Genomic DNA, 21,034 nt, shown 5'->3' with positions numbered 1-21,034 from the left:
GCAGTTGAAGATAGGGTCCCCACGGTGGTGATAAATTAACATGAAGTCATTAGTGTTGGCCCTAATCCAATATGACAGGTGTATTAGTCAGGGTTCTCTAGAGGAACAGAAATGATAGAATGAATTATTTTAAAAAGGGAATTTATTGTATTAGTTTACAGTAGTCCAATAGCAGTTGTAGGCCTGAGAACCATGAAACCTGGTAGCTGCTCAGTCCACATGGCCAGATGTCTCAGCAGTCCCAATCCCCTGATCCAGCACTGCCGATGGTGCCAGAGAGCCTGGAGGCTTCCTGAGGAGCTGCTGGGTTTCGATCCACACAGGCCTTCAGTTGATGCTGGTCTTCAGTCTGCACTGGTCTTCAATCCACACTGGAAAGCAGCAAGCAGCTCCAGTGGTCAAGAGAAGGAAGGAAGGAAGGAAGGAAGGAAGGAAGGAAGGAAGGAAGGAAGGAAGGAAGGAAGGAAGGAAGGAAGGAAGGAAGGAAGCCTTTTTACCCAGAGCTTCCTTATATGAAGTCCCCCTTTGAGTAGGGCTGCCTGCTCCGGAGAAGGACTTCCTCCTTTAGTTGATCCTTCTTGGAAGCAACCTCTGAGACCCACCTGAAAGGGATTTCTGTGGATTACTAAACAGATCAAGTTGACATCACCTTAAATATCAGAGCAGGTGTCTGTAGGAAAAACATACTTTGAAACAGACACAGACAATGGGAATGTGATGTGAGGATCCAGGGAGAAGTGACCAAAAGGAACTGATCCTGTCATACCTGTAGCTCAGACTATTAGCCTCTAGAATGCATGAAAATAAATTTCTATTGTGTAAAAAACTCAATCGAAAAAGATATTTTCACTTATATTTTGTGCCCAATTACACTGCTGGGAACTTCTCAAATAGAATTGCAGAGTAGAAATCAGAAAAAATACTCTTGCTGTCTTTTTAGATTTGGGGAAAATGTTCAATAATTCATTGTTAAATGTAATGTTAGTTATTGCTTAGGTTTACTGAATAAACCATTGCTCCAACTGAAGAAGTATCTTTTCATTTCTAGTTTGTTGAAAGTTGTATCTTAAATAATGTGTTGGTGTTGAATTCTACCAATTTCTTTGTTTTATTATAAGTTGATTCTGATTTGGAATTGAGTTTTGATGAGTAAACCAAGGTCACACTTCCAGGATGAATGTCACATGGTTATACAGTAGTAATAAACAGATGGTGATCTCTTGAGGAGTTTTGTGTCTAGGCTCATGATTCATCTGCAGTTTTCTACTCTTTTCCTGGTCAGATGTTGGTAATGGGGTTACTCTGGCTATGAGGATTTCAAAATAAGATGTCTGCTTTCTACATTTTGCTGAATAAATGTAATAAAATAACAATGGAAAACTTCTAATGATTTGTTCAGTGCATTAATGACTTTAGGTAAGAAACTATTCTTGGGTATGGTTAGTGGTTTGGCCAAATCATCTGATACTCAGGGAAAAGCAACATTGGACAACTGATAATCAAAGCTTTGGGGAAAATGAGAGTCATAGATGCAATGTGTGAGGCTTTGTCTAATGAATGGCCACAAAATTCCCTCCACAATAAGCTAGGTTTTCCATAACATGCCAAACCAATGCCCATCTCAAATGTCAGTTACTTTGCTACTCAACCTTGAAGCTTCCTCAGTGGTTTTGTGACAAGGACAGAGGTTTGGCTTGGGCCCCCAAAAGAACTTCCCCTCATCCAGACTGACTGGTCAGTGCTAGTACTGTGTGCCAAATTGGATCACAGATGTGACTAGAACTTGGCCTCTTATGTCCAATTCCTTGTGAATACATTTGAAACCTTTCAAACTAAAACAGCAATATTTTCCTTACTGGAATAAAGTTAGCTTTTATTTTCTTTCCCTGTAACCATGCATCACTAACACTACCATCTATATACTGACTAAATATTTGATTAGAGTCATTGCTTCTAATTCATTAATTCATTTCACAGTGAAATAATTCAGGTGATAGTCATGGAATTTACAATTCTTACCATATAATAATCTCAACAGAATCTATTATATTAATTGGTAGACTGGAGAGTTGAAATTAATTCACTTGGGAGACACCAGATAAGGGTAATGTATTATATAAATAAATTGGATCAGGGTATTGTTGCAGTCAGGTTTGCATTGCTGGCAGAAAACACCTAACCAGGAACAGCTTTCAGGAAAAAGTGTTTATTTTGGCTTACAGACTCAAGGGGAAGCTCCATGATAGCAAGGGAAAATGATGGCATTAGCAGAGGGTGGACACCTTCTCCTCACCAACATCAGGTGGACACCAGCATCAGGAAAATGTGCCTAACACTGGCAAGGGGAAACTCAGTATAATACATCATAAACCAACCCCCAACAGTACAGTGCCTCCAGGAGGCATTAATTCACACATCTCCATCAGCTGGGAACCTAGTGTTCAGAACACCTAAGTTTATGGGGGACACCTGAATCAAACCACCATAGGTATATAAGGGAGACACTGGATAAGGGTATATAGTATATAATATATGCATTATATATCCTAAACTAGGTACAAATATAAAATATGTATATAATACCCACATATGAGCCCTAGGAAGTAAGGATTCAAGTGAAAATCATTCACTTCCGACATATTTTAACTCCAACACTGATTCTATCAACTTAGCTCTAGTGATTTGTAAGACTTTGAACTTCTTTTTATCCTGTGAGCAATGATAGAATTATGTTGAAAAAAGTTTAACTATCTTATAAGGTTTTAGATGGAAGTTTAGCTTTAGGTAAAGATATGTTAATGCTGTATAGCTAATGTGGTGGAATGACATGACCATTTGTCAGATATTTTATCTATCATTGAATATGCTGTCTACAGGAACTTATTTTCATATTTTTCTTCCCTTTGGCACAGGTTTCATGTATCCCAGGCTGACCACAAACTCACTTCGTAGAGGAGGATGGCTGTGGTCATCCTGTCTCCACTTCTAATGCCAGGATGAACCACCATTCCCAGTGCACGTGACTGAACCCAGGAATTTGTCCATTCTAGGCAAATGCCAGTTGAGCCTTATTACCCCAGCCCAGAACTTCTTTTTTATTTTTTGTTAAGTGAATTCCTTTCATTGCTTAAGTTAGTTGAAGTCATTTACTAATGTTTGTAATCAAAAACCATAATTGTCACAAATGTAGGTTTCTAAACTGGGCAGTGTGATAATTACTTTGGGAGATTTCAAGGGTATGGATTGCTAATGGTATTGTCCACCAAATAATTCCAATATTTCAATTCCCCTGCCACTTGTGTATTCTTCCACCACTACCTCTTCCTCTACTTCCACCTACTCTTTTTTTTTTATTGAGAACATACTTTGTTTTGATACATTTGTCATGTGTTGGTACCATCTTTCCCTGCCTCCTTGCCCCCATTATTCAGTTCCAGATATGGTTCCTTTTCACTGAACAGATCTCTTTGCCAATCAGAAAGCCATTGGTTACCCACCAAGGCTGTGTGGCATCATTGGACTGATGTTTACTTCTTGTCAGGCTAGTTGCTTTTGAGTAGCTTAGACCCCAGCTTTCTCACACCATTGTTGGTCACTTTCCCACAGTAGCTCATGTAGATTGATTTCTAACACTAGATGGGCTGTCTAGGGACTAGATCTTTTCTGAATTCCAGCCAAGTCTTTCCATGTTCTGTGCTGGCATGGTATCTTCAGCAATAAGGTCTTACCTTTTACCTCAAACAGGTAATCAAGTGCATTCACAGATGACTGTCTTCTTTTGGGGATGTCATAGGACTCTACAATCAACAACTCAATGTGTGTAGCACCTATTTCTGGTACTGTGAGTTACAGGCCAGAGCCAAAGCTTTTTTTTTTTTTAGTTAATTAATTGTTTATTAATTACTTTTATACTCAGTGAATACAGTCAAGTTGGTACCATTGTTAGGCTCATCCATGTCCTACCCTCTCCCTCTGGCCCCTCCTTGTTGAGGTATATGGGTCATGTATTGTGGAGTTAGCCCACTGTTATGGGTTAGAGAAACGTCTCTGCATATCATGATCCAATGTGTGGCTCTGACATTCTTTCTGCCCCCTCTTCCACAAAATTTACCTGAGCCATGTAGGGTTAATTTTAGGTCTGCTTCTGTGATGAAGTGTTGGGAGCCTCTGTGTCTCTGCATACCTGATTTGGTAGGAGTTGATTGCTTTCTGTGTTGATCTCCTTTACCCTTGTACTGGTACCAGGTTCACCAAGAAAACAGCAGCCTTGCTTGTTTCGCCAATTATACTTAGTTTCAGCTGGGGTCCTTTTGAGGTATGATGAGGTGGTTCTGTCCTTAGGATATGTGTCTATTTGAAAAACAGAAGCAGATTCTCCAACAGAGAGTAAAGTTAGCACCAGACAAATGGGATAACCCTTATTTGAGAATTTAACAGGTATAGACCCTCTTGTAGCCCATGATTGGTGGTAGCTTGATAATGGAGAGCAGGCTCATGTTTGGATATGGTTCTGACTTGTTTCCCAGCTCTAGCTTTGGGTCCCATTCCACTGAGCAGATCAGTTAGCCAAATCAAGAGCAGTTGGTTTCCCACAATGGCTGTGTGCCACTATTGCACTTGTGTGAGCATCACGACAGGGTATATGCTGCTAAGTAGGTTAGACATGAGTTGCTCGGGCAGATATTGGTCATTTTCCTCCAGTCACCCATGTAGCACCTTCTGGCACTAGATGTGCTGACTGTCTGGGGACTGATTTTTTTTCCAGCTTCCAGTCATATCATTCCAGTTTACCTGTCAACTGCCTTTGGTGTCTTCAGCAGTAGGGTTTTACCACTGACCTTTGGTGGGCCATCAAGTACTCTGACAGAAATCTGTCTTTCTTTTAGGAAACCATGTAGGTCTCTCTAATTAAAAGCTCATTGTGGATGATAGCCACATGCTGGTACTGGGAGTTACAGGTCAGTGCCCACTAAGAGGAGGAAGAAAAAGATAATATAAAAGAGTTAGAGAGAGAGAGAAAAGCAGTAGAAGATTAAGGTCACTCTTCATCATATACTCTCCACTGCCTTGTGGCTCAGCTGTTCTCTCTAAGGGCCTGGTGAAGGTTCAACCATTTGGTCTGCCTTTTAGGATGTAGAATTTTATAGTACCATTGCCATTTGGGTCTATATTTCTGTCCCCTACCCCCTTCCTTGCCCTCCCCTCCCACCCCACCCATCCTATTGTCTGGTCCTCGAGGTACTTGCAGGGTATTTTGGCATGTTGGGTAGATTCAGGTTAGGTGCTATAGATGAGTGAGACTATGTGGTGATTATCTTTCTGTGATTGGGTAAGTTCACTGAGAATGATCTCTCCCAGCTTCAACCATTTTTCTTCAAATTTCATTGTCCCATATTTTCTTACTGCTGTGTATAATTCCATTGTGTAGATATACCACATCTTAGTTATTCATTCTTCTAGTTATGGACATCAAACTTGGTTCCAGCTCTTAGCTATTACGAATTGAGCCACTACAAACATGGTTGAGCAAATCTCTCTGGACTGAGGGTTAAAGGTTTTAGGTTACATGCCCAGTAAGGGAATAGCTGGGTCAGTTGGTAACTCTATAATCAAATTTTTTAGGAGTCTCCATATTGCTTTCCAAAGTGGTTGTACCATCTTATATTCCCACCAAAAGTGGATGAGGGTTCCTATTTCTCTACATCCTTGCCAGCATTTATTTTCATTTGATTTTTTTTGATGTTTTCTATACTTACCGGGGTAAGGTGAAATCTCATAGTTGTCTTAATTTGCATTTCCCTGATGATTAGGGATGATGAACATTTTCTTAAGTGTGTGTTTGCCATTTGTATTTCTTCCTCTGTGAACTGCCTGTCCAGCTCTTTGCCCCATTTTGTGAGTGGGTTGTTTGACTTTTTATTGTTTAGGTTTTTAGTTCTTTGTAGATTCTAGAGATTAGGCTTCTGTCAGTTGGATAATCAGCAAATATTTTCTCCCATTCTGTGGGTAATCTATTGGCTTTCTTTACTGTATGCTTGTCTGTGAAGAAAAACTTCAGCTTCATGTGATCCCATTGGTTGAGTGACTGTTTAAGATCTTGTGCTACTAGGGTTTTATTCAGGAAGTGTTTTTCCATTCCTATATCATGGAAATTTCCTCCTATATTTTATTCCAGTAGTACCCGAGTTTCTGGTCTTATATTGAGGTCTTTAATTTATTTGGACTTGAGTGTACACATGGTGAGATGTGAGGATAAAGTTTCAGTTTCCTTCATATGGTTATCCAATTTGTCCAGCACCATTTGTGGAAGATGCTGTCTTTTTTTCCAGCCTATATTGTTAGGGTCTTTGTCAAATATCAAGTAGCTGTAGTTGCTTGACCCAAAGTCCGTATCCTCAATTTTATTCCATTGGTCTATCCTCCTGTTTTGATACCAGTGCCATGCTGTTTTTAATTACTATGGCTTTGTAATATAGCTTTAGATCAGGTATGGTGATGCCTCCAGAGGTATTTCTTTTGCTAAGGATATGCTTGGATATCCAAGGCATTCTGTCTTTCCATATGAAATTTGAAATCATTTTTTCTATCTCTGTGAAGAAAAATGTTGTGATTTTAATTGGAATCACATTAAATCTGTATATTGCCTTTGGTAGGATTGCCATTTGTGGTTGTTTGAATAGATGGCCCCCAATATATTCAGTTGTTTATTTGTTTGTAGATTGCATCTGCAGTCACCTGGCTGGAGGCAATGTCACTGGGTGGCTCTTAAGGTGTGGTGCTGGGTTTCAGATTTCAATCTAAAGATATGCAAAGTGTGCCTAGCAGGAGTTCCTGAAGTGTGCTGTGTGGCTTTTTGCTTTTTGGCTTGTACCTCTCTCTCTCATTCTCTGTTTGGGCCTTTGAAGGCAGGCCAGCTTCTTCTGTCATTATGGAACTTCCCCTGGATCTGTAAGCTTCAATAAATCCCTTCCTCCATAACTGCGCCTGGTCTGGAAGTTTATCTCAATGAACCTGAATCTGTCTGCTACACCATCCTCACAATGTTAATTCTGCTTATCCAGGGGCATAGGAGGTCTTTCCATTTTGTCAATTTCTTTCTTGAGTATTTTTATGTTTTCATTTTATAGATCTTTCACTTCCTTTATTAATATTATTCCAAGGTATTTTATTTTATTATTTTTTTGTTGCTATTGAAAATGGGACCATGTTCCTTATTTCTTTTTCTGTATCTTTGTCATTTGCATATAGAAATGCTACTGATTTTTGTGCATTGATTTTGTATCCTGCTACTTTGCTATAGGAGTTAATCACCTTCAAGAGTTTGGGGATGGAGTCTCTTGGGTCTCTTACACATACAAGCATGTCATCAGCAAATAGAACTAACTTAGCTTCTTCCTTTCCAAATTGTATCCCTTTTATTTCTTTCTCCTGTCTTATTGCTTGAGCTAGGACTTCAGTACTATATTGAAGAGCAGAGGTGAGAATGGACAACCCTGTCTTGTTCCTGATCTTAATGGGAATTCCTCCAGTCTCTCTCCATTAAGTATTATTTGGGCCTTTATTATGTTAAGATATGAACCAACCATGCCAATTCTCTCTAATGTTTTGATCATGAAATGATGTTGTATTTTGTCAAAGGCCTTTTCTGCATCAATTGAAATGATCATGTGGTTTTTGTGTTTAACCTTTTTTATGTTGGGTATTACATTGACATATTTCCATATGTTGAACCACCACTGTGTTCTTGGGATGAATTTCACTTGGTCAAGGTTGATAATGCTTTTGATGTGTTGTTGGATTCGGTTTGTGAGGATTTTGTTCAGGATCTTTGTATCCAAATTCATCAGGGAAATAGGCTGTTAGTTTTGTCTTCTTGTGGCATCTCTGCCTGGTTTTGGAATTAGGGTGATACTAGCTTCATAGAAGGAGTTGGGTAGCTTTCCCTGTTCTCCGATTGTGTGTAAGTTTGAGAAAGACTGGTTTGATTTCTTCCATGAAGGTTTGATAGAATTCAGCTGAGAAGCCATCTGATCCTGGACTCTTCTTTTGGGAAAGTTTTTTTTTTTTTAATAACTTTTTCAATCTCAATGAGTGTGATAGGTTTGTTTAGGAGATTAATCTGCTCTGAGTTTAGTTTTGATAGATGGTATGTGTCCAGGAATTTATCCATTTCTTCCACATTATCCAGTTTGGTGAAGCAGAGGTTTTGAAATAAGTCCTGATGATTCTCCCAATTTCACTTATGTCTGTTGTGATCTCTCCTTTATCTTTTTAAAAATATTTTATTCATTTTTATTTATTTGAGAATGACAGACAGAGAGAGAAAGAGGCAGATACAGAGAGAGAAAGAGAGAGAGAGAATGGGTGCCCTAGGGCCTCTAGCCACTGCAAACAAACTCCAGACACAAGCGCTCTCTTGTGCATCTGGCTAACATGGGTCCTGGGGAATCAAACCTCTAACCTGGGTCCTTAGGCTTTACAGGCAAGTGCTTAACCACTACACCATCTCTTCAGCCCCAATCTCTCCTTTTTCATTTTAATTTTTGTTAATTTGAAGCCTCTCTCTTGCCCTCTCTCTCTCTCTCTTTTTTTTTTTTTTTTTTCTGCATCAAATTGGTCAGGAGTTTGTCAATCTTGTTTATTTTTTCAAAGAACCAGCTCTTTGTTTTGCCAATTTCCTTAATTGTTTTCTTAGTTTGCAATTCATTAATTTCTGCTCTGATTTTAATTATATCTTTCCTTCTGGAGCTTTTTGGGTTGGATTTTTCTTGCTTTTCCAGTGCCTTTAGGTGGATGGTTAGGTTGTTGATTTGGTATCTGTCTTTGTTATGAAGGCATTTAGTGCTATGAATTTTATCCTGAGAACCACGTTAATTGTGTCCCATAAGTTTTGGTATGATGTGTTCTCATCATCATTTATTTCTAGAAATTTTGCAATTTCATTTTTTTATTTTGTCTACTATCAATTTATTGTTTAAAAGTGTGCTGTTCAGTTTTCAGATGCCAATGGGATTCTTGGTGGGTCTTTTGTAGTTAATTTCTAGCAATATAGCATTGTGATCTGATATCATGCAGGGAATTATATCAATTTTCCTAAATATATGGAGGCAGGCTTTGTGACCCAGTACATGATCTATTTTAGATAATGTTCCATGGCCTGCTGAAGAATGTGTAGTCTGTGGATTTGGGATGGAATGTTCTATAGGAGTCAGTTAGGTCTAAGTGATATATGGTCTTGTTGAGCTCTCTTACTTCCCTGTTGAGTTTGTTTGGATGATCTGTCTATTACTGATAATGGTGTATTGAAGTCCCCAACTATGATGGTGTTGCTGGTTATTTCTGTTTTATTGTCAAGTAGGTTTTGCTTTATGAAATGTGGTGTCCCTGTGTTTGGTGCATACAGATTTATGATTGTAATATCCTCTTGATGGATCGTTCCCTTGATAAGTAGGAAGTGGCCTTCCTTGTCTTTTTTGATATTTTTTGGTTTGAATCCTATTTTACCCAATATTAATATAGCTACACCTGCTTGTTCCTTATTCCTCTTTGCTTAGAATATTTTTCCACACTATGACCCTGAGTAGGTGTCTGTCTTTAGTGGTGAGGTGGGTTATTGAAGACAACAGATTGAGGATACTAATTTTCTGATCCATCCTGTTAGGTTGGGTCTCCTGATGGTTGAATTAAGGCCATTAATATTTAGGATAATGACTATGAGAAATGATTTGATTCTTGCCATATTATGTTAGTATATGTGGTTTGGTGTTTTCATGGACTTTGAAATTTTTTATGCCTTCTCTGAGTTTGGTTATTGTGATCTGGTTCTTGTAGGTATTTGAGTTTGATTATTTGATTCTTCTGTGTGGAGAATTTCCTGAAATACTACCTGTAGGTTTGATTTTGTGTTTATATAATTTTAAAGCTGAGTTTTGTCATGGAAAGTTTTTCTTCCAGCATCTATTGTGAAGGATACTTTTTCTAGGTAGAGTAGTTTGGGTTGGAAGCCCTAGGTTCTTAGACTTTGCAGTGTTTCATTTCAGGCCCTTCTGGATTTCAATGTTTCCATTGAGAAGTCTGAAGTTATTCTGATGGGGTTATCTATAAATGTGATATGCTGTTTTTCCATAGCTGCTTTTAGGATGTGCTCTTTGGTCTTAATGTTTAGCGCTTTAATGATGATATGTCTTGGAGAGTTTCTCCTTTGGTCCATTCTGTTTGGAGTTCTGTTTGCATCTTGTTCCTTGATGCACCTTTCTTTTGAGAGAGTGGGAAAGTTTTCTTCGATTATTTTGTTAAATAAATTCTCTATGCCTTTGGTCTGAATTTCTTCTCCTTCTGATAATCAAGTGATCCTTATATTAGGACACTTAAGGGTATCCCACAATTCCCTCATGTTCTGTTCACAGAAATTTTTAACTTATTGAAACTTTGGAATTTTCAAACTGTGTCTTCCATCTTGTCTTTCAAATCAGAGTTTCTATCCTCCACATGGCTGACTCTTGGACTTGTTCTATTAGGTTTGCATGTTCTATTACTTTTCTATGTATAGTTTCCATTCCTCTATCAAGCTCCCTTTTCACATAATTTTCTGATTTTCTTAATGCTTCTTGGAATTCATCCTTGCATTTCTTTATGTCTTCATTTAGCATCACCAGCTGATTTTTGAGGTCTTCTTTTTTCATATCTCTTAACTGTCTTTGAACTCTCCTTCCATTTTCTTATCTATCTGGTCTAATCTAGTGATGGCAACATCCACACAATTATCAGTCCTTTGTTGCTTTTCTGCAAGTTCTAGTATTAGCTTGGTCAGGGTTGCATTGCTCATTGATTCATTTTGGTGTTCTGATCCTAAGGACTCTTCTATGTTTTGATTAGACATGTCCATTGTAGGACTGGGTGATCTAACTGGATTTTAATGCATTTGATTTTTTATGTTCTTTCTTTTGCACTATGTTCTACCTATCAGAGTGTATGGGCTGGGAGAGTAGGACTGTGGTCTCGATGAGCAGAGGAAGTGGTGCTTCTTGGGGACATGGCCTGGGATAGCTGGCAGGCAAGCAGATGGGCTGAGTGGACTTGAACACATAGGTGGGTGGATCAGCCTGAGCTCAAGCACAGTGCGAAGCTGAAGCAGCCTGAGGTGGATGCCAAGCAGCCTGAGCTGGATGCCAAGCAGCCTGAGCTCCTGCCTGGCAGGGGCACCAAATTTCCCTGATCTCTCATGAGGTGATGTGTCAATGCTGTCTGTGCTCATGCTATTAGGGATGCCGAAGCACCAAGCACAAAAACAGCATAAAATCGTGCGTGGTGGAACACTGGGAACTAAATGTTATGACATTTAAGGGTATACCACATTTCCCTCATGTTCTGTTCACAGAAATATTTGAACTTATTGAAACTTTTATACTCTTGAAGTGTTCCTTCTTTTTTATCTTCCAGATCTGAGTTTCTAACCTCCACATAGCTGACTCTATTCTTGAGAGCTTCTAAAAAGTTTTGGGCTTATTCAGTTAGGTTTGCATTTTCTACTACTTTTCTATGTATGGTTTCCATCCCTGTGTCAAGTTTCATTTTCACATCATTTTCTGATTGTCTTGATGCTTCTTGGAATTCATCTTTGCATTTCTTTATGTCTTTATTTAGTATAGCCAGCTTTTCTTTAAAGTGCTTTAATTCTCGCTCTCCTTTATATACTTTAACTGTCTTTAAGTGCCTTTGTGTTTTTTTTTTTCTTTCTCAGTTTTTTGAGGTAGGGTTTCCTTTGTGTTTTTTTTTTTTTTTCTTTTTCAGTTTTTTGAGGTAGGGTTTCACTCTGGTCCAGGCTGACTTGAAATTCACTATGTAGTCTCAGGCTGGCCTTGAACACACGATGATCCTCCTACCTCTGTCTCCTGAGTGCTGGGATTAAAGGCATGTACCACCACACCCAGCTTTAACTGCCTTTGTTACTTTTCTGCACGTTCTACCAGTAGCTTGGTCAGGGTTGCATAGCTCATAGCTTCATTTTGACGTTCTGATCCTAATGTCTCTTCTGTGTTTTGATTGGAGATGTTCATTGTAGGACTGGGTGATCTAACTGGATTTACTTGCATTTGATTTTTTATGTTATTTCTTTTGCGATCAGGGTGTATGGGCAGGGAGAGTGGGACTGTGGTCTCCATCAGTGGGGGAAGTGGTGCCACTTGGGGGAGCTAGCCTGAGCCAGCTGTCAGGCAAGCAGATGGGCTGAGTGGTCCTGAGCTAAGAGGGTGGGTGGATCAGCCAGAGCTCAAGCACAGTGGGAAGCTGAAGCAGCCTGAGGCTAGATGCCAAAGCAGCCTGAGCTCCTGTGTGGCAGTGGTGCCAAAATTGCCTGAGCTCTCATGTAGTGATACGCCAAAGCGGCCTGAGTTTGCGCTTGCAGGGACGCTGAAGTACCAAGCACCAAAGCAGCCTAAACTCACGTGGCAGGACACTGGGTCAGAGAAGCAGTCTTAGCTCCTGCACAACAGGAGATTGGCAGGTGGCCGGCATGGCAGACAGGCAAGAGCTGGTGCTGGTGGACAGGTAGAGTGAGCAAGAGCTCGTGTAAGCAGGAGGAATGGGCCTGAGCTTGCGAGTGGATGGGTGGCAGCTGGAGCAGTAAGTGGGCAAATGGGCAGAGCAGGCTAAGCTTGCATAAGCGGGGTTTGCGGGTGCGTGAGTGGCGGACAATTGGACCAATGGAGCCTGAGCTCCAGGGAGTCAGTGGGTGGAGCCTGCCCAAGGTCAGGAGTGGGCAGGGGTGGCTGTGCAATCAACCCTGTGCAGTGAGGCAAGTGAAACTATGTTGGCCTGGGTCCTGTTTCCTACAGTTAGTGCAGGGGTGTCCTGAAGCTGGGACTGTGGGTATGGCGTCTGCTTGGGGGGGGGGTGGGGTTGGGGGGCTGGTGAGTGAGGGAATCAGCAATTCCCTTCTTTTTGTACCCTCTATGCCCTCCCACTGGCAATCTATTAGAGATTGCTCTCCCCTAAAAGACCCAGAGAACCCTCAATGCCTTGCCTTTCTTTCCTGGGGATGTGCAGCACAGTTAGGCAGTCAACATCTTGGCCAGAAATCTCAGAGCCAAAAATTTTGAAAGGTTAGGCTTGATTCCAAACTAATAACTTCTTGATCTTGTTGAAAGAGAAGCTGGATAAATGTTGTGGTAGTTTGATTCAGGTGTTAACCATAAACTTATGTGGTCTGAATGCTAGGTTTCCAGCTGATGGAGATTTGGGAATTGAAGCTTTCTGGAGGCAGTGTATTGTTGGTGGCAGGCTTATGGGTATTATAGACAGTTTCCCCTTGCCAGTGTTTGGCACACTTTCCTGTTGCTTTTGTCCACCTGATGTTGGTGTGGCGGTGATGTCCACCCTCTGCTCATGCCATCATTTTCCCCTGCCATCATGTAGCTTCCCCTCGAGTCTGTAAGCCAAAATAAACTGTTTTATTCCCACAAGCTGCTCTTGGTCAGGTGTTATCTGTTAGCAATATGAATCTGACTGTAATGGTAAAGTTGGTTCTGAGGAGTGATGTCATTGGCTGCTTGAGACATGACTGTGGCTTTGGCCTTTTGGAGCTGATTTTCAAGAGGGATGTGGAAGGATTTTAAACCTTGGCCTAAGAGGTGACTTGCAGTGCTGTAAGCACAGCTTGATGGACTATTCTCGTCAGAGTTGAAAGATCTGAATGCAGTAAGAACTATGGACTGCAAGGTTTGGCTTAGGAGGATGAGAAAGCTAGCTTTGTCTAAGCTAGAAGCACTTTGTGTGATAGGCTTGCTGTTACGGCCATGTCCTGAGAATTTGTAGAGGGTTTCATTGTGTAGAAATGGACTGGTGTCAGCAGAAGTATATCACACAGAATAAAATGAAATCTTTGAGTGAAACTGCTGCCCATTCAACTGCAATTGAGACATTACAACCTTTGAGATTGGACCAGCTGATCTGCATTGGAAAGACAAAAAAATGCAGTCTTTTGAAAGGGCCTGAATGCTGTGGAAGTTTCCTGTTCTTCAAAGTCTGCTTTATTCCCCTCTGGATTAAAAAATTGGCACCCCTCCTGGTATTATGTAGTATAAGAAATTCAGGAAAGAGATAGTCATTGAGTTTGCAACGTGGTTTTCTGTTTTGGAAATGGCCATGGGCAGTGTGAAGTAGGATTGCCTGCATGGAGACCCAATGGGGCTGTGAAGATGGACCATGATTGCAGTGAAGACCTAGTATAAAAAGATGCTGTGATAGTGGCTAAGAATATCTGCAAACTCCATATGAAGCTTTCCAGGGCTTGAGTAGCCTACCTGGAAGGGTGGAATTGGAACTACAGAGACTTGTTGCTGGTTAGAATTAACAGACTAGGAGATTTGTCACTGTCTAGAATTGTTGGACTTGGAGCTACAAAGTTTGATGTTTGCCCTGGTTGTTTTAAATCTTGTTTCTTTGCTATGCCCAATGCCACCTTTTGCAATGTGAATGCGTATTCTGTGCCATTATGGGTTTTGGGGGGATTTTTTTGGTATTATGGCTCAGTTAAAAGATCTTGGACTATGGGAATGTTTGAACATCATTAGGATTGATACAAACTATGAGGATTTTTATAGATGGACTAAATGCATTGTATTTTACATCATGTACGGTTATCTGTTTATGGGAGCTAGGGGCAGAATGTGGTGGTTTGATTCAAAAGTTCCCTTATGTGTTCTGAATGCTAGGCTCCCAGCTGATGGAGATTTGGGAAGTAATGCCTCCTGGAGGCAATGTATTGTTGGGGGTGGGCTTATTGGTATTATAGCCAGTTTCTCCATGCCAGTGTTTGGCACACTTTCTTATTGCTGTTTTCCACCTGTCATGGGTAAGTAGGCAATGTCCACCCTTGGTCTATGCCACCATTTTTCCCTGCCACCATGGAGCTTCGCTTTGAGTCTGTACTCCAAAATACACCCTTTTCCCCACAAGCTGTTCTTGGCTTAGTATTTTCTGCCAGGAATGTGAACCTGGCAGCAATAATTGCTTTCCAAGATTTCCTACCTTGTGTCTTAGTTGGTTAGGCTGCTGTAGAGAAGTATTTCAGACTAGGTAAGTTGTAAATTTGAGAAATTTATCACGTATAGTTCTGGAGGCTGTGAAGTGCAAAGCTTTGCTTCCTGGTAAGGATTTCCTCTCTGCTTCACAATGCCATGTTAGGCCTTCACATGGCAGGTAGGTTCTTATTAACCCTCCTTTACCACTTCCTACTGCTAGTACATTGAAATTAGGCTTCAACATACGAACTGCTGACACAGAAACATTCGGGTCCTGGCATGTTACCTGAGTTATGGGAATCAGATGTGCTTATAGTAGACTGAGTAGGAAGACAGTGATGAAGCTGGCCCTTCATTCTGTGAGCATCAGCGCCACATCCAGGGCACAGCTGATGATACAACACCTGTTTCTGTACTTAGCAGTGGTGCCATAGGACTATAATATTACTCCACTCAAAGTTGTGACTTCTGCATTGCTTTTGGCTCACAAATTGTGTACCTGGCTTTTGGGTTCTAGAGAGATGGTGAACTTTCTGGTGTTTTCTAATGAATTCATTAAGTGTTTGGTTTTCCCAGACATGAAATCTATTGGTTTTAACAACAACAACAGCAACAGAAAACCCTTACCAAAAAAAAAGAAAAATCCCAAAACATTGATTTTCAGGTTATTTGCTCATTCTTTTTAAATTCTTAAGTTTCCTTCATTTCCATTCATGCGTCTGTAGTTATGTGGGCATATGAGGCTGAGCACTATCCTTACTTATTTTTTTTTTTTTTGTTCATTGCTATCATTTTAATATTCTTTCAAAAATTTCTTTTTTTAAAATTTTTATTAGCATTTTCCATGACTATAAAAAAATATCCCATGGTAATTCCCTCCCTCCTCCACCCCCCACACTTTCCCCTTTAAAATTCCATTCTCCATTATATTACCTCCCCATCAAAATTTTATTTTTTTTGGTTTTTCGAGGTAGGGTCTCACTCTGGTCCAGGCTGACCTGGAATTAACTCTGTCATTTCAGGGTGGCCTTGAACTCATGGCAATCCTCCTACCTCTGCCTCCCGGTGCTGGGATTAAAGGCATGCGCCACCACACCCGGCAAAAATTTCTTAATAGAGTTCTGAATTACTAAGAGACTGGGAGGATGTCTTACAATTTTAATAATCAGAAAATTTAGCTTGTGTTGTTTATATATTTTGAAATTTAATTTTTTGGCTTAATGTAAAATTTGGTAAATGCTTAAGGAACTGAAGAGGATATTAAGTAGTTACCTAGAAATTGTGCCATTGTCACTGAGGCTTTCCTATCCTTATTTATTATTATTATTCTTAATATCTTATGTATTGTTCTTTTTGCAACTATTTGTGTTCTTTTATTTCTGGCTTTTAAAATTTTTTTTGGTTTACTTTTATTTACTTGAGAGTGACAGACAGAGAAAGAGGCAGAGAGAGAGAGAGAGAGAGAGAGAATGGGCGTGCCAGGGCTTCCAGCCACTGCAGATGAATTCCAGCTGTGTGCGCCCCCTTGTGCATCTGGCTAATGTGGGTTCTGGGGAATCAAGCCTTGAACTGGGGTCCTTAGGCTTCACAGGCAAGCACTTAACCACTAAGCTATCTCTCCAGCCCACTTTTTAAATTTTGAAGCTGTTATTTGATTTCCTTGAGAGATATTTGCTGTAGATGCAACCTTTAACATGGTTAAGAGGCCAATTTTTTTCTTTAATACCTATTGCACTCATCCTTGACTTCATAATGTCTAAAGCAATTTACAACAAAATCATAAAGTTTACTTTGCACATATCAGCATTTCTTTGCCCTTTTACTATAAGTCGTCTTTGGGCCATTTTAAACTTGCCTCTTATTTGCTTTGATATTATAACATACTGCCATATAACAGACTAATATATTCCATTTCTGTGACATTTTATGACAGCTATGTTGAGATTTAGCTATGACCTCATTGTTTTCTTCTCACTATTGTCTTTGTTTACTAAGATTTACCATGAAATGTAGAGCAAGAGCATAAAGTATTTAAAATTTTATTTTTCTCCCTGACCAATATTTGCTTTTTAATCTAATGTTGGCTGTTTAAATTAAGGAGAACCTTTCCTATGACAGCTTCACCTTGCCCAATTCCCACAGACATGAATAATTCCACTGGATTCTGATCCCCCTCAAATTTTGGGTAATTTCCACTTGAGTATTACAGTCAGTTCCATGTTGCTAGGATGAATTTCAAACCAGACACAGTTTATGGGAGGAAGAGCTTTATTTCGGGGTTACGGATCCAAGGAAAGTTCCATCAAATGGTGGAAGGAGCTAGTTCCCATTCATAAATCCAAGCAAAGAGCCACCACCAAGCATCCATCACCACAAGCAAGCACAGCCTGGCAGCAAGCAAGCAAGTTTGAAGCTGCAACAGGACCTCTTGAGCTCACACTTCTTCTCTCCACTCCCAGTGACACGCCCCCTCCCCCCTCCTGTAGCAGGAGTCTGCCTGCTAGGGGCAGAAGCTGCAAACTCAATTTTAATAAAACACCTGAGTCTTTGGGAGAGATACATTCAAACTACAACTATGAAGTTTTTTTTTTTTTTTTCCTCCTCTTGTGAGGCCTTCCAGCAAACTTTTCTCCATGAAAGCAACTTCATTCTATCTCTCTTTCATGTTCAGTGCTTTCAAGATACATGGTACAGTCTGGTAGGAAAAGAGCTCATGGTGATGTGTATGTCCACAATGTTTAGAATTATCTCATTCTATTTTTTTTTTAAAGGAGAGTCGTTTGTATTTAATTGGACCCACCTTCTCATCACTTCCACACTCAGGGCTATAATGTTGAGGTTCATAGAGTTATTTACTAAAATTTTTTATATCCTTTACAAAGTGTACCACGTATGTAAACTTACCACTAAGTAGGAATTACGCTGCTCTTTTCTCCTGTGTTGTCCCTTCCCAGACAACGCAAATGTGAAGCACTCAAAATTTGGCTTTGAGAGTTGTACCACCACCCATTCTTTTCTCCAAAGTAACCCTCTGAGTTATCTTCATGTGAACTTCGATACGTAGCTGTGTTCATTGATGATTACTATTGAATAAATGGTGCATTACAATAAACATTGAATTCTAATGAAAATTGTTGCTTTAATGTGTGTGTTTTCAGCTGAAGAGGTGAATCATAGATGGTAACATATTTCAAGATTTAGTTGATTCAGCAACAGGAAAATGAAATGTCCATATATTTTCAAACTTAATTTTTAGCCCGGATTTAGACAAAAACAAACAACAACAAAAAAACCACACACACACAATCTCTTTTAGTTAATTTCAACTATAGCTGAATTAGTCATAATTTCCTTTTGTTCCCTTTTAGTTTGCAAACATATCAGTAAATATTAACCATTTATATTCTAATTGCTTAAAATTTGTTTAAATTAACTTATCAATTGTTTAACTTATCAAAAATGATCTTACATCTTTAAAGGTAATTGTTCTTAAAGTGCAGCAAAAATTGTTTATTTTAATTTAACATATTAGTGTGCCTGCTAAAAAGTTCAATAGCTCATCTTTGCAATCACCTTACATGAATTTAAAATGTGATGTAATTTTGAAATACAGCTTTTGAATTGCTGACATATTGAAATGTCTGTAAAAATTGACTTCTATGCAAGATTTTGGATTAAATATGATTTTTTTGCTTTTAAAGGCAATATAAGATAATTTTGATTTGCTCTTAAAACCATTTTGTCTATTTTTATTAAATAAGATTAAAACTTTGTTCAAATTTTTTCTCTCACCAACCTCTTTCCCCTGCCCTCCCATTTCCCTACACTGGACCCCTAAATCTCTTCCACTATTTCCCAGTCTATAATGATGTTTTTCCCTTTCTTTTTCATCTTGTTCACAACTTGCTGGTGGACCCAATCTTATGCAGGTCTTGTGCAGGCAAGAACAGCCACTGAGGGTGATGAATAAAATAACCACTTGATGTGTGGGAATTAACATCCCAAAGCACTCCTTCCACCTTTTGGGTCTTACATTCATTCTGCCACCTCCTTTATTGTAGTCCCTGAGCCACTGGAGGGTGTGATAGAGATGTCTCATTAAATGCTAAACACTTAACTTTCACTTTTTCTCAGCACTTTGATGAGTGTTTAGTCTCCCTAGCAGTTACAGTAATCTGAAAAGAGACTTTTCTAACAAAAAGTGAAATCAGTACTAATATATATGCATAAACATATGTATTCTGAGGACAGATTTCATAAGCATCATATATTTATTAGTCAAATAATGATAATAACATCCTCCTAGGGTTTGTGACCTTCCCAGTCATAGGCTGTTGACTATGTTTTCAGTATCAGGCATGAGTTCCCTCTCATGGATCAGACTTCAAATTGAATTAGAGAACAGTTGTTACCCCCATAACAGACATGGCTATATTGCATCAATGGTGACTAGATACGTATTTGCAGGGTCCATTGTTAGTTAAGATGAGTGATTCTCAACACCTTCCAGCTTTGAGCACCAGTCAGCAGAGAAGTGCCCTCCAGTTGAGTTTGGCTTAATTTCTCAGTGTCCTGTAACAAAAGTATGTAATAGTTTTAGCAATAGAGTCTTTACCTTGTTTTGGTAGGCAACTATGAGCTTTGGCAATAGGCTGTATTGTTTTGGGGACTTCAGGGGCTTCATTGACCAACACCTGACTGTGAGGTATCCCAACTCTGGAACTAAAGTTTTTCTTTGACAATCTATGACTTCTAGGCATAGCATTTATGCCCCAGCAGAGTATTTCTTATTCTAAATGTATATAAATTTTTAAAAATTTGCTAATAAAGAATTAGGTGTTCATATGGCTTATTCATACCATTTTCAGTTTTTTAAAAAATATTTTATTAATTTATTTGAAACAGAGAGAGAAAGAAAGAGGCAGATTGAGAGACAATGGGTGTACCAGGGCCTCTAGCCACTTCAAGCAAACTCTAAACACATGTGCCACCTATTATATCTGGCTTACTTGGGTACTGGGGAATCAAACCTGGGTCCTTAGACTTCACAGGCAAGCACCTTAACCACTGAGCAATTTCTCCAGCCTTTTAGTTTTGATCAACCCTTTTTAGTTTTTATTAACCCTCTTTCCACTCCCTCCTGTCTTTCATCCACCTCCTCTTATCCTATTTTTCAGAATTCCTCCCCTCTACTTATTTCTCTGCTATTTCCTTCCCTTAATCCTTCCTTTCTCCTACTTACTGCCTTCATGACTCCTTTCTAGCCTCCTCACTTCTACTACTGACTCTTACTTCAACTCACATACAAATATAGAATTTTGAGGGTGTAGGAAAGATGGCTTAGCAGTTAAGATGCTTGCTTGCAAAGCCAAAGGACCCAGGTTTGAGTCCCTAGTACCCATGCACAAGGTGGTGCATGTGTCTGGAGTTTGTTTGCAGTGGCTAGAGACCTTTATATGCCCATTCTCTCCTTCTTTCTCTCTCTTTCTCTGCCTCTTTCTTTCTCTCAAATAAATTAATTAAATTTTGAAGCTAGCATTCACATATGAGAAAGAATATTGGCTCTTAACTGTCTGAGCCTGGATTACCTATGTAATCTTTTTCTGACCCATAAATTTTCCTGCAAGTTTCATAATTTCAATTTTCTTTGCAGATGAACAGAACTCCATTGTATATATGTATTACATCTTCATTATCCATTCATCAATTGATGAACATCAAGGCCGGTTCTGTTTCCTAGCTACTGTAAGTAGAGCAGCTATAAATAGTGATGAACACATATCTCTCTAGTAAAGCGGAGTGATAGAGCCAGGTCATACGTTAGATCTTTTTTTTATTGCTGTTGTTGTTGTTTTGTTTTTTTGGAGGTAGGGTCTCACTGTAGCTCAGCGTGGCCTGAAATTCACTATGTAGTGTCAAGGTGGCCTTAAACGCAAGGCGATCCTCCTACCTCTGCCTCCCAAGTGCTGAGATTAAAGGTGTGCACCACCATGCCCAGCCCTAGATCTAAGTTT

General features: G+C 39.6%; 1 pseudogene; it reads left to right on the top strand.

Moving 5' to 3' along the window:
- The window catches only part of LOC123463975, a 42,796-nt pseudogene that overhangs the window by 19,389 nt on the left and 2,373 nt on the right, over positions 1–21,034 (top strand).

Source organism: Jaculus jaculus, chromosome 10 (genome assembly GCF_020740685.1).
Source record: "Jaculus jaculus isolate mJacJac1 chromosome 10, mJacJac1.mat.Y.cur, whole genome shotgun sequence".
Classification (NCBI taxonomy): Eukaryota; Metazoa; Chordata; class Mammalia; order Rodentia; family Dipodidae; genus Jaculus; species Jaculus jaculus.
This window is presented reverse-complemented; position numbering and strand designations above follow the sequence as displayed.